This window comes from Lactuca virosa, chromosome 5 (assembly GCF_052849685.1).
Source record: "Lactuca virosa cultivar CGN04683 chromosome 5, Lactuca_virosa_CGN04683_v6, whole genome shotgun sequence".
Classification (NCBI taxonomy): Eukaryota; Viridiplantae; Streptophyta; class Magnoliopsida; order Asterales; family Asteraceae; genus Lactuca; species Lactuca virosa.
Genome location: NC_136430.1, coordinates 431,150,773 through 431,167,138, shown reverse-complemented (window position 1 = coordinate 431,167,138; position 16,366 = coordinate 431,150,773). Strand labels below are relative to the sequence as shown.

The 16,366-nt window shown below is 30.6% G+C and overlaps 1 long non-coding RNA gene across 1 annotated transcript; it reads left to right on the top strand.

Annotated features, from left to right (window-relative positions):
• Nucleotides 1-8,740: 8,740 nt before the first annotated feature.
• Nucleotides 8,741-12,186, top strand: LOC145116907 (uncharacterized). Its single transcript, XR_013712375.1, has 6 exons — nucleotides 8,741-9,184; nucleotides 9,263-9,339; nucleotides 9,839-9,925; nucleotides 10,517-10,827; nucleotides 10,910-11,001; nucleotides 11,559-12,186. It is a non-coding gene; the product is annotated as an uncharacterized LOC145116907 (long non-coding RNA).
• The last annotated feature ends 4,180 nt before the right edge of the window (nucleotides 12,187-16,366 follow it).

Sequence of the window (16,366 nt, the reverse complement as noted above, 5' to 3'; positions counted from 1 at the left end):
GGTATAAAGATAATGTAACATTCTGTTTATTTAATAAATAAATAGATAAAAATTGATGAACGAATAGTCACCCTAAATCTATATTATTTAGTGGATTGTTGGTTTTGGGGAGCCGAATGTTATAAATTGGATTATTCGGGGGTTAAAAGTGTAATTTCGGGACTTGTTTCGCAATGGATTTTAGTAGTCAAGGGGTGTTTGGTATTATTGGGACTTAATATGTAAGGATTTATGGAGGCGGGGGTTGATTGGTAATATTTTTGACTTGATTTGTAAACGGTTTCAGGAGGCAGGATTAAAGGGGTAAAATATGGATTTATTTTTGAAAGAAATGAGGGAAGGGAGGGGCTAAACTTGTCATTATGGGGCATAGTTTTATGAGTCGGGGGGGTATATAGTCGCTACTAACCCGGTAACCCTAACCCTAGTCGTAACTATTCAGCCGCCACCCTCTTTACCCTCAACCTTCAACCGTCGCCACCATGTCACTGGCGGTCTCGCCATCGAAGCGTCACCATCATTTTGTCGCCGGACGTTGTGTGAAGCCGGGGAAAAACCCACCGAGACCGATGTTGTGATTGTGGGTAGACCGGTGGAAGGTAGTGTTGTTGGGTCTCGTCGTTGCATCGCCGCCATGAGCCACCGGGCATGACCATGCTGCCTCCGCTGCTATCGTAGATGAAGTGTATTACACCCGACAACGTGTTAAGCGAGGGTGTCAGGAGGGACCGTCGAGATCTGGGAAGGTGCTGTCAAACCCTAGCTGTCGCTGTTCTTGGTGGAGGACGCACCACCATCGTTCTCTACGATGGCTCCTGTTGAGTTGCGGTTGTCGTCGTCATCTCAGAGGTAGCTCAATCGGAGACGCTTTTCGTTCGTGTGTTGCTGTCCACCATTAAGTCTAGGGAGGAAACTCATCACCGTCACCTACTGCCGCCGTTATGCCGCTTGTGGTGTTGTTTCCATTGCCAAATTCCACCAGGTGGGTGGCTGGATCCAATTGCAAGCAAGAAAATGTGTGGGTGTGTGTTTTGTGTGGCTGGAAAACCAAGGGAGTCACCACCACCACCGTGAGGTGGTGGCTGCCGCCATGTGCCACCACCGGTCACCACTAGGGTGGTTGTGTGTGTGTGTGTGTTTGTATTAGTGTGTGTGTTTGTATTAGTGTGTGTGTGTGTTTGTATTAATGTTTCTGTGTGTGTTATTCGGGTTTTGCCTTGTAATATTGTAACCGATGCGAAATAATGAAAAGAAACCCGTAACCACCACCGTGAGGTGGTGGCCGCCGTCTGCCGTCGTTGACCACCACTACCCGAGGTGGTATTGGGTGGTGCCCAACTAGCAAAACCCTAATGGGCCTAAGGACTTAGCTTTTGGGCCTAATCGGATTGTAATGGGTTAGAAACCCTAATTAGGGTTTAGAAAACCCAAATTTTGGTATTATTGGTTTGGACTTATCGGGACCCGCATTTTGGACCATTGGAGTGAAGATATAACTCAAGCCCGATTTCATTATATGTTTGGACTTAATGGATTAAGTCCTTAATGGATTAAGTCCTTAATGGGTTAAGTAGGAACACTTAACCCTAATTGTCAGTTCATGTGAAAAACCCTAATTGGGTTTAGATGCTTATTGGGCCATCTATTGGACTAAGCTGTTGTGGGCCTTGGTGGGCCAATTGGGAACATATTTATGGACTAAGGGAAATTATTGGGCTTCAGGATAATACCCATTAGAGAGGCTTGTGCCCAATTTGGAAAATTGGGCCATAAGTGTGCCATAATTGGGCCATAAGTTCGGGAACATGTCAACCAGCAGCTAGAGTTTATCCGCGGGACTTCAACAGTACGAGGTGAGTCTCCTTAGCATACCAATGGGTCTAAGGCACCAAGTTCGGCCCATTTTATGATATGTGATATGCTAGCTGATTATGTGTTATGTTAGTATGACATTTTCATGGAAGACCTCGGGGGGTTCCCGAGGCAGTAGACTAAGACCATGTGGGGGTTCCTATGGAAATTAGTTATATGTGTTATGTGGTATGTTAGTTATTATGTGATATGTGGTGTGCTAGATATTTCTGTGTTGCTTGCATGGAAGACCATGTATCACATAATAACTAGCATACCATATATCACATAATAACTAGCATACCATATAACACATATAAGACCATGTGGGGGTTCCCATGACATTTCAGGCTAAGACCATGTGGGGGTTCCCATGGCATTTGGTGTAAGACCCTAGAGGGTTTCCAGGGCATCCTTGGGCTAAGACCTCGGGGGGTTCCCGAGGCACCCGATGTAAGACCCTGGAGAGTTTCCAGGGCATCCTTATATGTTTGCATGTATAGCTTATATGTTTGAGTGTATGGTTGATTGGTAGCGGGTGAAGACCATGTGGGGGTTCCTATGGCAGTGGGCTAAGACCATGAGGGGGTTCCTATGGCACCCGGTGTAAGACCTTGGGGGGTTTCCATGGCTTCCTTATATGTTTATATGCATGACTTGTGTAGTTGATATGTTTTATGGAGTATGTGAATAAGACCTTGGAGGCTTTCCACGACATCTTCATATGTGTATATGCATGCTTATGCGATTGTTATGGTTTATGTAGCTGTTATAGCTGATATGGAATATGTGGTTATGTGGATTGTGTGGGGTATGCTCTGGGGAACTCACTAAGCTTCGTGCTTACGGTTTACAGTTTTGGTTTCAGGTATCATTGATTTGGAAAGGAAGGGCTCGGATTGATCGCAGTGCACACACCTATGATTTCCGCAATGAATGATTTTGGGATGAACTCTGATAAATGTTTTACTTAATGATGATTTGAAATGTTTGAAATAAATGGTATCAATGTTTTAGCTATATTAAAAATGAAATTTTTACTCTTGATTTTGGGTCGTTACAGATAATTATCTTATTAAAGTTTTTTCAAGACCAGACTGCAAAGAAGCTTATTGGAAATAACGTTTTATTGTTGGTCTTCCAAAGTTATTTGCAGAAAGAATTAGACAAAAATTAAGAGAAAAATTTAATAATCAAATTCCTTGTCAAAATCTAACTTATGGAGATTTAATTAATTATATTAATAAAGAAGGATTAGGAGTTTGCCGATCTTAGGTTTAAAGAAAAACTTAAAAATGATAGAATCAATAGTAAAAATGAATTAGACAATATTTGTCAAAAATATGGATATCAACCCTTAAATGGACCATCCACTTCAAAATCAAAAAAAAATATAAGAAAAAATCATCGAAATATTAAGAAAAACAAAAAATATAATAATCCACAAAAATTATCATAAAAAGAAATACTACTCTAAAAAGTATTACAAGAAGGCATCTAAAAAATTTAAAGGAAAATCAAAAGACATTATTATTTATCATAAATGTGGACACACCGGTCACACAACCAACAATTGTTATGCCAAAACAAAAATTAATGAATTAAAAATATATGAATCGTTAAAAGAACAAATATGAAAAATTGTTTTAAATTAAGATTCTAACTCTGAATAAAGTATTTCTGATTATCAAACAAGTGATATAAATGTTTTAGAACAAACTACTTCTGACTCTGATAGTTTAGATATATGTGAATGTATTGGTAAATGTCAATGTATTCAATTAATGTTATTACGTATGATTCAATTAATGTTCTCACTCAGAATGATAAATAATTACTAAAAGGTTTAGATTCTATTAAAGATAAAAATATTCAAGAAGTATTTATTAAACAAATGTTTAGTAAGAAAGAAAGTAACACTATAGTATCTGATAATATATCAATAACGTCTTTGAAAGATTTTCTAAAGAAAAACCAATTTCTACTCAAGAACTTCAAGAAGAATATTGAAATTAGTTAAATAAAAAATAAAAGAAATAAAAAAATAGCATCCTTATTATTGAAAAGGGAAAACAATTCCTAACAACTAAAATTGATTTTCAAAAAATAAACAAGGAAGAAGAAATGAAGAAGTACTAATTGGAAAAATTATAAACTTACAACTTTCTCAAAAAGAGAATACTCAAATTACTCTCAAAAAGAGAATACTCAAATTACTCTAGTAAAAGATAAGTTTCAAATCAGTATAACAACTTTAAGAGATAGTGGGGAAAATATGAATTGCATTCAAGAAGGAATAATCCCTACCCAATTTTATGAAAAAACCTCTTCTAGATTAAATGGAGCAGGAGGCTCAAAATTAATTATAAATTACAAAGTTTCAAATGTTCATATTTGTAATAATCAAGAGTCAAGACTATTGTTTTAAAACCCATTTAATTTTAGTAAAAAATCAGGAAATTGTCAGAAAGTCCCAATATTTTCGGAAAAATTTCACTTTAGTCCCAAATTTTATTTTTTGAATAGAAAAGTCCCGATTATTTGATTTTACACGATAAGGGAAATCTTTGGAAAAGTCCTAATATTTCACCCTAATTTACGAAAAAGTCCCAAACTAAAATTGGTTTACGAAAAAGTCCCGATTACCGGAAAAAATGACGATTTGACCCTTTTTTCCGGTTTATCGGTTTCAATACTTACCCGGTTTCATTAAAGTCTCATTATTTTTCCAAAATTTTCATTAAAGTCCCATTATTTTACCATAATTTGGGACTTATTCGTAAATTATGGTAAAATAATGAGACTTTATTAAAACCCGATAATTAATGAAACCGGTAAATCGGGAAAATAGGGCCAAATCGTCGTTTTTACCGGTAATTGGGACTTTTTCATAAACAAATTTTAGTTTGGGACTTTTTCGTAAATTATGGTAAAATATTGGGACTATTCCGGAGATTTCCCATAATGTCATTTCCTGTTAAAAGAAAAAAAATGATTTTTTTTTGTTAATTTGAGCAAAAATGAAATAATCGGGACTTTTACGTTTAAAATTTATTTTTGGGACTAAAGTGAAACTTTTTCGAAAATATTGGGACTTTTCTGACAATTTCCCTAAAAAATTTCACTTCTCTTTTAATTTTAGGAACACCCTTTATTACTATGATATACGAATTTAATGTTCATGAAGATGGATTAAAACTAATCCCCTTGGCAAAGAAATTACGTTCAAATTTTGTGAACCAATTCAATTCTCAAATATAAATACTCAACTATAAAACAAAACAAGCTAAATATTTTATTAATGAAATAAATTACATACGTATAATTAATCAACTAAAAGATAAGAATATTAAAGACAAAATAACGGCTTTAAAATTAAAATTTGAAAATAATGTTTGCTCTAATATTTCAAATGCCTTTTGGAATAGAAAACAACATATTGTTAAATTACCTTATATTAAATACTTTAAGAAAAAAGAAATTCCTTCAAAATCAAGAGTCATTCACATGAATAATGAATTAGAAATTCATTGTAAAAAAATAAATTCAAGATTTATTAGATAATTGGCTTATACGACCTTCAAAATCACTGTGGACTTGTTCATCATTTTATGTTATGAATGCAACAGAATTAGAAAGAGGATCACCAAGATTGGTTATCAATTATAAACCGTTAAACAAAGTTTTACAATGGATTAGATATCCTATTCCCAATAATAGATATTTATTGAATAAACTTTATGATTCAAAAATATTTTCAAAATTTGATATGAAATCACGTTACTAGCAGATACAACTTCATGAATCTGATAAATATAGAACAGGTTTTAGTGTTCCTTTTGGACATTTCGAATGGAATGTTATGCATTTTGGATTAAAAATGCTCCTTTAGAATTTCAAAATATTATGAATGATATTATCATTCTTATAAACAGTTTTGCTATTGTTTATATTGATGATGTTCTTATTTTCTCAAAATCCATTGATCAACATTTCAAATATCTAAATATATTTTATGAATTAATTTTCAAAAATGTTTTAGTTGTTTCAGCAATAAAATTGCATTTATTTGAAGGACAAATTCAATTCTTAGGTCAGGATATTATCAAAAATACAATCATGCCAATAACAAGAAGTTTAGAATTTTCAATTAAATTTCTTGACGAAATTAAACACAAAAAACAGCTTCAAAGATTTTTAGGATGTTTAAATTATATATATGATTTTTTCAAGGATTTAGGAATCATATGTAAACCATTTTATAATAGGTTAAAAAATAATCCATAACCATGGACTCAAAAGCACACTGGTATAGTCAAACTTATCAAGCAAAAAATTCCAACATTACCATGTTTAAATCTACCTCATCAAAATGCAAAAATTATAGTTGAAACAGATGCGAGTGATATAGGATTTAGAGGTATATTCAAACAAAAAATGATAAATTCAAAAGATGGACAACTAGTTCGATATTTTTCTGGTTCTGGAACGACACGCAAAGAAACTATTCAACAGTTAAAAAAGAAATTTTAAGCATTGTTCTATGCATCAAAAAGCTTGAAGATGATTTATTTATGAAACAGATTTTTATTAAGAATCATGTCAATCTGCAAAATCATTTTTAGAAAAAGATGTTAAAAATATTACTTCCGAACAAATTTTTGCTAGATGGCCTTTCTAGGAAATTTTGATTTTGAAATAGAATTTATCAAATGAGAAAATAATTCAGTTCCAGATTTTCTATCTCATGAATTTCTACAGGGGAAATGAGTTCTTCCTCTTCCTCTTCAAAAAAGATAGCAAGAAACCTACGTCTCAAAAACTCGTATCGTTCCCTCCTCGTCCAAATAAATTCTCTCCATTAACCCCATAAAATAAATCAATACTTTTTACTGATGTTGTTCAAAATTAAAATACAAAACTTGTCACTCTCCAAATATTTCTCCAATCAAAATTGTCAGTCGTTCTAACAAAATCCCTTCTTCATCCTCTTTAGAAGTTCAAAAACCTCATTCTAGCCCTGCTGCTAAGACTCCATGCATTCAAAATCTAATGTTCAAAAAATTCAAATCTTATAAGATTCTCAAATTTCTAAACTAAATCAAGGTTTTCATATTCCTACCGATTATCTCTTCGATCGTAGAAAAACTTTCTATGTCAATCCTTACAAAACTAAAGAATATTACCAAACTATTCTTCAAGACTCTGGTTCTGTATTTTTCAATCACTGTTCCAACTCACGTGAAGGAACAATAGATTTCAGCAAAGCTCAAATTCTCAAAGTCATTTCTCGGGCTATTAATCCCCATTCTGAGAAAACTTTGGTAGGATATCCTTCATATCCTAGTTTTTCTTATTATGATTATCAAGAGGCTTGGTTCAAGGTGTTTCTTGAATGTAATTATTCACATTCCTGGTTTATCTTCTTCGATTTAAACTTTGATTGTGAATACCCAAGATGGTTTGTTAATTGGTTTAAGCTTATGGGTTTAATACCAAGTTGTTTACCGGAAGAAATAATTAAATGGTTTCTCAAATTCAAAAAACAACCAATCCATGAATTTGAATATCTCTTACAATTCACCATGTTATTCAAAATCCCATGGATCATGTCATGGACATATAGTTACCAAGAAGCAAAATCCACATCTCCTCCTTGGCTCAAATATCAATATAGATTAAAATGGTGTGATAAATTTAAATTACCTTAAGCCAATTCAAATGTGGTAATCAGGTATTATCAAGAAGTCTATCAGTCACAAGAATCAAAAACAGAATTAATCAAGACTGCTCCTTCTCATTTTGACATTGAACTAGTAGCTAAAATTCTGAACGCTGCCGGTTCATCACAAGAAGACCTTCAACGTTTATTACAAGATATTCATAGATCCCCTATAGAATCAAATAAATCTACTCCAAGAACTCAATTATTGCAAGACCCACAAGACCCATTTGATGATCCATATAAAGATTAAAATATTTTAAATTTTTTTCGGTGTATGCCTTCAATGTAAGGTATTTCGTTTCAATGTTTTTCAAGATTTCTAGTTTCTCAAAATTGGGAGTATTGTGTAATAAACATTGTGTATGTTTACATTGCGTGCGTAAACACTTTTATCAGAATTTATTATCAACAAAATATTGTAGGTTTGTTACCATTATTGGCCTCAAGAATTCATAAGAATTCAAAATTGATAATTAAAAATGTGTCGGTAAGATAATTGAAGAATTGACAACCATTATAACAAGAAGACAAAAACATTGTCAAAAGAAGAAAAAATTGACTACCATTATGGAAAGAAGACAAGAACATTATCTAAAGAATAAATTTTATTCCAACCACTCATGCACATGATAAAGAAAAACTATTCAAGAAAAGATTTGGTAAACATCCGGTTACCAAGATCAAGAGCAAAAATCTTCTATAAATTGAGTTGAAGTTTTTTGTTTCAAGCATTAGAAAATTTTCGATCTCTTAAATATTTAGTTTATGTCTAAGAAAGCCTTTAGAATTTCTCTCTCTACTTCACGATGTTCAAAATCTCTAGATATCCAAATCATCATTTCTCCAAATGTATGTACACAGTACTTCGAGTTTAATAAAAAAAATGTACTATTTAAAATATTTGGTTCAATTCTTGTTATGTCATTATTTTCTTGAATTTATTTCTCCTTTAAATATTAATATTATTGTAAAGATTTTATTTATCTTTATTGTTCTATACATTCTAAATTTATTCTAAAGATTAGAAATTTATTATGCTAACCCACTTCCGCATTTTATATATATATATATATATATATATATATATATATATATATATATATATATATATATAAGTAAGCTCTATGGCTTCAGAATTTAGCAAAGCGTTTTTGTAAGATTTTTGTTGAATTTGCAGAAAAGGACACGTTAGCAGCGGGTGATCCAAATGCTTCGATCCCTCCTGTTTCTCATTTTCTATATTTTTTCATTTTCTTTACTTTTGAAGCTTAGTCATTAATGTTGAAGAAGTCTGGAGGGACATCTGTACTCCACTTCCTCGTTTTCTCCCATACGTCTCCCTAATCCCCATACCACCGCTTCCCCTTTCTTCTTCCAGTTGACATCTCCAGAAATTCCACACTCTCTTCTTCTTCTTCTTCTTCTTCTTCTTCTTTCTCTCTCTCTCTCTCCCTCTCTCTCTCTCTCTCTCTCTCTCTCACACACAGGAAAACCCTAGATGGTCACCGCCACCGCCACATACACGTACCACCACCATCACCATCGACCCTCATCATCTCCACAATCGCACGACAATATCATTGGTGAAGAAGGGCGAGTGTAACGATGGTGGTTAAAATTTTTTTTATTGATTTATTTAGCTGTGTATTTTGGTTTTTTATTGATGTTTTTTCGTATAAAATGCAGGAATTGGATGCAAAACGTCAACCTCATTCATCTGATTTGTTTCAGTGATGAGGAATAGCTGGAATAATGGTGATTAGGTTTGTATGTTTTTTAAGCTTCCTTCAAGATGTGATTTCTTGATTCGTTTTTCAATTGCAATATTTATTCCTTTTGCTGGTAAGATTCGAAAACCATAGTCCACCACAATAATCAAAATAAGAAAACATTATCCTTTTGCTCTAATTATCAATCCCTTAAATGTTTATCATGACGTAGACGTATTTTCTTTATCGTGGATATGTCATCATAAATCGAGTTCTCTGAGGACCGGTTCTTAATAACCATTGGCCATGTTTTCTGTTTTGCTCGACCCTGCTTCAGTTTTTAGTAACTTTTGAACTCTATATCAGAGTTTCAGGTGGGGGTTTTTGTTTGACTGTGTTATACTTGGATTGAAACCTAATTTCAGGTTTTCAAATTTCATAGTACACATCTATCTCTATCCGTCATATAATCATATGCTCCCACCATGTTTAGCGTTAGCTAGAATCGTTTGAACTAATTCTCAGTGATGGTCGTTGGTAATGAATTTGACAGGTTTCACATTGGTATTGGAGTTCTTTTTGTTGACGAAAACTTGCTTGAAGTTATCAAATGGACTTCTAAGAAAATGCAAAGATCAAGGTTTGTGTTTTTTTCCCAAGTTTTTGTGCTTCAAATTGAATTGCTTAAAATTGACCTTTTCCTAATGGGACTTCAATTCATTGACCTTAAAATTGCTTTATGTGTTAACAATCATTTCGTTTTGAACTTATTTTCACAGTTGCAACCACAAATTAAGCGATAACAACATTGTAGATGCTAAGGGAAAACAAAAACATATTCAAATTGATTATTAGTGATGTTTATATGATACACATGGATGGTTTCAACCTTCTAGAACTCGTTGGTCTCAACTATCAACAATTTTTCAACTATATGAATAATTTCACTATCATATGAACAGTTTTATTATTATAAAACAATTTCACAATATTAATTTCGATATTGGATTTTTTTGTTTTCAAAATGAAATTTTCACTTTCAATTTTATGGGTTTTTTTGTGGTGGGGACGACCTTCTAGAAACCAATTTTACATTCGCAATGAAACAAATTGGTGATCATTTTGTGCTACTGTGTAAAAAGATAATCATATTGTTAAATATAATAAAATGGTTTTTTTTTCAGCAAGGGTATTCTCGTAAATGTGAAGTTTTTCAAAATGTTTTTTTCAGTGTTATTAGAAAACAGTGACCCAAAGCCTATAACGAAATGGATTACTCGAGGTGCTTGTGATTATTTAGTGAAGCCAGATCACATTGAGCAGTTAAGGAACATAATGCAACATGTGATTAGGCGAGTCAAAATCAAAATCAAAGCCAAAGTAAAATTCAAACAACGATCATGATAAATCAGATCGAGGAACTAAAAATGGATTCTTAATTTGAAAGTGATGATCCATAGGCTCAAAAGAAGCCTCGTGTTGTCGGTAGATTGATCTTCATAGAAAGTTCATTGCTGCTTTTAACTATATGGGTGATTGAGAGTGAGTCCATTTTGGTTATTAACTAATTTTACATGTCGGGTGTGTATAAAAAATGACTAAAATTTGATTTTTTTGGTGGAAGTTATGCAGAAGATGTGCCTAAAAGGATTCTTAATTTGATAAATATGGGTGGAATTACTAGGGAAAATGTTGCAAGTCAATAGTCATATCCAGGTATGTGAAAATTTTCTTTATACTGCATTATTTGTTGAGTGGATAAAGAAATTTTTTCTAGAGTAAGTGTTTTATACATTAAGTTTATTTTTTGGACTGGATGAACTGTTTGAATACGAGTAAAAGGCTGTTTTACCTTTGCGTTTACTAGGGCATTTATAAGTAACCTATGAAAAAACGTGTTCATTCTTGGTGAGTAAATGGGGAAAGTAGGTTTCACTTCCTAATTAAATGTTCAACACTCAATAGTATGTTTCTTTTTTCGACCGAATGAACAATTATGAGTTTGAGTAAATACTATTTTATCCTTCTATTTACAAGGGCGTTATATGTAACTATGAAAGAAAAAAATTCATTCTTGATGACTAAATGGGAAAAAAAATCAGGTTTTCTTATATGTCCAAAATCCTGTTTCTTTTTTATGGAGCAATTGAACCATCTAATTGCGAAAAATTGAAGATTTTACTCTTTTTGTTTATTAGGGCATTTACAATTAACTTTGAAAGATTCGTTTATTCTTGATGACTACAATGGGAAAAAGCACTTTCTTTTGGCAGGTATAAATTCAAGCATGTTCTTTTTTGGACCGAATTAGGGATGAGCGTGGGACGAAACCGGTACCGACCCGTACCGTTCTCGATTTCCCGAAAACCGAATTTGATCGAAAGTCAATCCCGAGTACCGAACCGAATTAACATTACTGGTACCGGTATCGGTTTTCGGTACTAGTACCGGTATCGGCGGTACCAAATCCCGAATTTCATGTATTTGGAGAACCGAGTACCGTCCCATATTTTTAAATTCGGTACCGGTTCCGGTACGGTTCCGGTACGGGATCGGGATTTGGGACAAATTGCTCATCCCTAGACCGAATGAACCATCTTACTGTAACTGCCTATTTTACCCTTTTATTTACAAGGGCATTTATTGCCTTTGAAATAAAATCTTATACATTGTGCACAACTGAAATTAAATGTTGAAATGATATGGTTTCTTATGACATTTTGGAGGGAATAATTTCGATTACCCGGTATGGATACAACAAATACTAACTTCATTATTAAAGAGTTTGTGTTGTGGGGTTGTTTTGGATAGTTGCAGGGAACCAGATTAGCCATTTGTGATGGTTGTGATCCTACCACGTACCAATTTCGTTTTCTTGTTTTCCTTTTTGATATTCAGTGAATAGAAAAAAAATGATCACAATCATGAAAATTTGAAGAATTTTTTTTTATTTTTTATTTTATAAAAAAACTCAAAAAATAATAATTCTCCAAAAATAATAAAAATTTAAGGGATACTTTCACTCAATGTACTAGTGACTTTGTAAAAAAAAATTCAAAAATAAGCTTTTGAAGTGTTTAAGAAATATTAGTTTTTTTTAAAAAAAAATGTTGAACATAATATGATCCAAAATTTGATTACTCAAAATATTTATGATTTTCAAAAAAACTTTTGATTCAACTTGTTTATGATCCTTAATTTGTTATTATCTAAAAATATTTAAATTCAAATACTTTATAATCCTAAATTATATCTTTTATGATTCAAAATTAAATAATTCAAAATATATAATGATCCATAATTTTTTTGAACAAAACTTTATTTAATTGAATATATTATTGATCCAAAATCGCATGATTCAAAAATGATTTGATTCAAAATTTTATGATTAAAAAATAATATGATTCAAAAATAGTATAAACGAAAAATATGATGATCCTCACTATTTTTTAGTCCTCTGCGGAGTCGAACCATATATATATATATATATATATATATATATATATATATATATATATATATATATATATATATATATATATAGGTTCAAATGTTTCTCAAATCTATTGTGTGCTACAATGCACCAATAGGAATTTAGTATTAATTATATGTATATTAAATGTTATTCATACTTATAACTCATTTTTATGGAAATTAATTAAATTCGTCATTAATGTCAACATAATATTCTTTCAGAATGAATTCATATCTAGAAGAATGAGAGTGTATTCCAGCAGAATGAGAGTGTATTCTAGTAAAATACACTCTCGTTCTTCATATTCCATGCAACTTTATTGTATTTTAAGTGAGTGAATCCTGAAATAAAATACGAACTCATATATAAAAACCTAGATGCGAATTCATTCTAAAAGAATGTTATTGCTGACATTAATGACGGATTTAATTAGTTTCCATAAAAAGAGAATTATAATTATGGATATCATTTAATATACATATAATTATGGAAATCATTTAATATCTATATTTATTTAATTAAATAATTATTTAATTTACTAAATTCCTATTGGTGTATTCTAACACACAATAAATGTAAGAAACAAAATAACCTAGCCCTATATATATATATATATATATATATATATATATATATATATATATATATATATATATATATATATATATATAAGTTTAATTGAGAAAAATAAAAAAAATGTAAAGAATGGAGGAATTATTCTCAGCCAATCATTTATTTTTGCCGCTAAACCCTCCATTGTACCTGCGGAAATGGGAAATGAATACACATGTGTTTTCCAGCCAAACATGTTTCCATAGACTATGTTAATCTTTACCTTAATATATACAAAAACATTGTTTTTTTTTTGTATTTTAATTTTTATGGAGCTATTTTTATCGAAAAACTATTTTAAATATATCAAAATTCATAATTTTTTATTCTCTACAAATAGACATCCATATTGATATAGTTTTAAAATAAAATAATATTTTTATTTTTTTATAGTTTCAGCTCTCGTTATTGATAAGTAAATAAAAATTTATCAGATTTTATTACAGTATATTCGTTAGTCATTTATAAATAAAAAAATATGCTTAATATTTTTACAGTTTAACTATTATTCATATATGAATGAAATATGTATCAGCTTCTCTCATAAGTTATATTCATATATGAATAACACATTTATCAAAATTTTGTTACAGTTCATTTGTTATTCATATGTGAATAATAAGTTCGAATTTTTAAAACACTTTGTCTTTTATTAACATAATACTCAATCATATATAAATAACAAATGAACTGTAAGAAAAATCTGATAAATGTTTTATTCATATATAAATATAACATATGACGATAGTTAATACACGTTTTATTTATATATGAATGTAACATGTAATGAAAGCTGATGTAAAAAATATATAAAAAAAAAACTTTATTAAATGTTATATTCATATATAAATGATACTTCAACTGTAAAAAAAAATTAAGCATACGTTTTATTCATAAGTGAATAACGAATGTACTATAATAAAAATTTGATGCATTTTTATTAACTTATGAATAACGAGAGCTGAAATTAAAAAAAAATATCTTAAAACTATATCAATATGGATGTCTATTTATAAAGAATAAAAAAATTATGAATTTTGATATATTTAAAATAAGTTTTCGATAAAAATAACTCATTCAAAATAAAAATAAAAAAACAAAAAAACTATGTTTTTCTATATATTAAAATAATAATTAGTATAGTTTAAGTAAACATGTTTGTTTGGAAACACAACTTGTATCTTTGCTCATTTTCGCCGGTACACCAAGTGTTTTGCGGCAAAATAAATGTGTGGTTAAGATTGATTCTCATTCTTAACCTTTTTTTTTCTCAATTGAACCCTCCCATATATATATATATATATATATATATATATATATATATATATATATATATATATATATATATATATATATATATATATATATATATATATATATATATATATATATATATATATATAGGTTTAGGTTATATGGAAAACAAAAAACCGTAAAAATCATAAAAATGCATAAAAATACTTAGAGATCACAAAAAAAAATTTTGACTTTATATTATGAAAAATCGCAGGTTTTTATATAATTTCGCTGAAATCTTTTTTGAAAAAAAAAAGAAAATAAAAAAGTAAAAAAAAAATAATAATATGCTGACAAAATAGGTGAAAGGTAATAGTGAAATGCATCCGGGAACGATGTAACGCATGTAACCATATATAATGACGGAAAATGACACGATATAAGTAAAAATAATATGATGAGGAAGTAACAATGATATTTTACATCCTCAAAATGTTAAATGAAACACATTATAAAAATAATATGATAATGCATGTAACCAATACAATATTAGATGATATAAAAAGGTAGATATCAACAACTACTGCATAAAGGCATGTAATGATGTAACATGATGCAAAATAGCACTACACAATAGATGAAAATAATATGATAAGAAAGTAAGAATATAATTGTACAATTTCAAAGTGTTTGATGAAATAACAGTTAGTGAGCTTCGATAATGACACATGGATAGTGATATTCCTTTGTTCAGGTTGTATAAAGGCTTACCTATATGGCTCACACCAATGAGGATTTATTAGGATAGACAAGAATATAGCACACTTGAATTGTATTGGTTAAGTGCTTTTTTCTTGTTCTACCCACCGACAAGAATTTTCTAACCTCACAAAAATATATAATGTCGTATTCATCTTATAATAAATTTTAGTTGTAAAATTTGAAAACTTGAAATCCATATACATGCATACAGCTTATTGAAGTTAAGAAAATAGATGGATTGCATTTAATTGATCACAACACCTTTTTTTGTTCGATTATTATTTTAAAGGGTAAATAATAATTAGTTATATTTCACACATATAGGATTGATTACTCATTTATTTAAGGGGTTTTGACCGGTTTAAGGGGTTTTGACCGTGACGGAGTTTGAACTTTTGGTTTGGGGGCCGAAAGTATAATATGTATAAAAATTGAAGAACAGGGCGGCCACAATCATATTTTATAGTTTTAGGCTTAATATATAATTTTTTTTAATAGTTATGGACTAGTCCTTAAGAAGATACGTCCATGGTTTTGACATAAAAGTCCTTAAGTTTGATAAGTGTTTTGGACGTATTCGGCAAAACTAGTTGGTAGCGGGAAGCTTGTAGTGGGTAGCAGATAGCTTGTAGGTAGTAGCATTTTGTTTGAACTAAACGCTAGAAGTTTGTAGTGCTAAACGAGACTTTCTGTTCAAAACGGAGCGTTTTGTCAAACGCTAGAAGCAAAAAGCTCTTAAACACTTCCAAACCTTACGTGCCGAACATATGTGACAATTTTTTGTTTGTTTGTTCGTTAATGTCAAGTTTGCCAAAAATAATTCATTTTTTCCCCTTGTTATCATTAATAGCAGGTTTTCATGGACAAAACCGACAAAATTTGACAAACTTGAGGATTATTATGTCAAATTTGAAAACAACACTTTTGGTAAAAAAATAAATAAGTACAAGATTTGTAAAATTAAGGTTTTTTTTAACAAATTTTGGATATTAACCA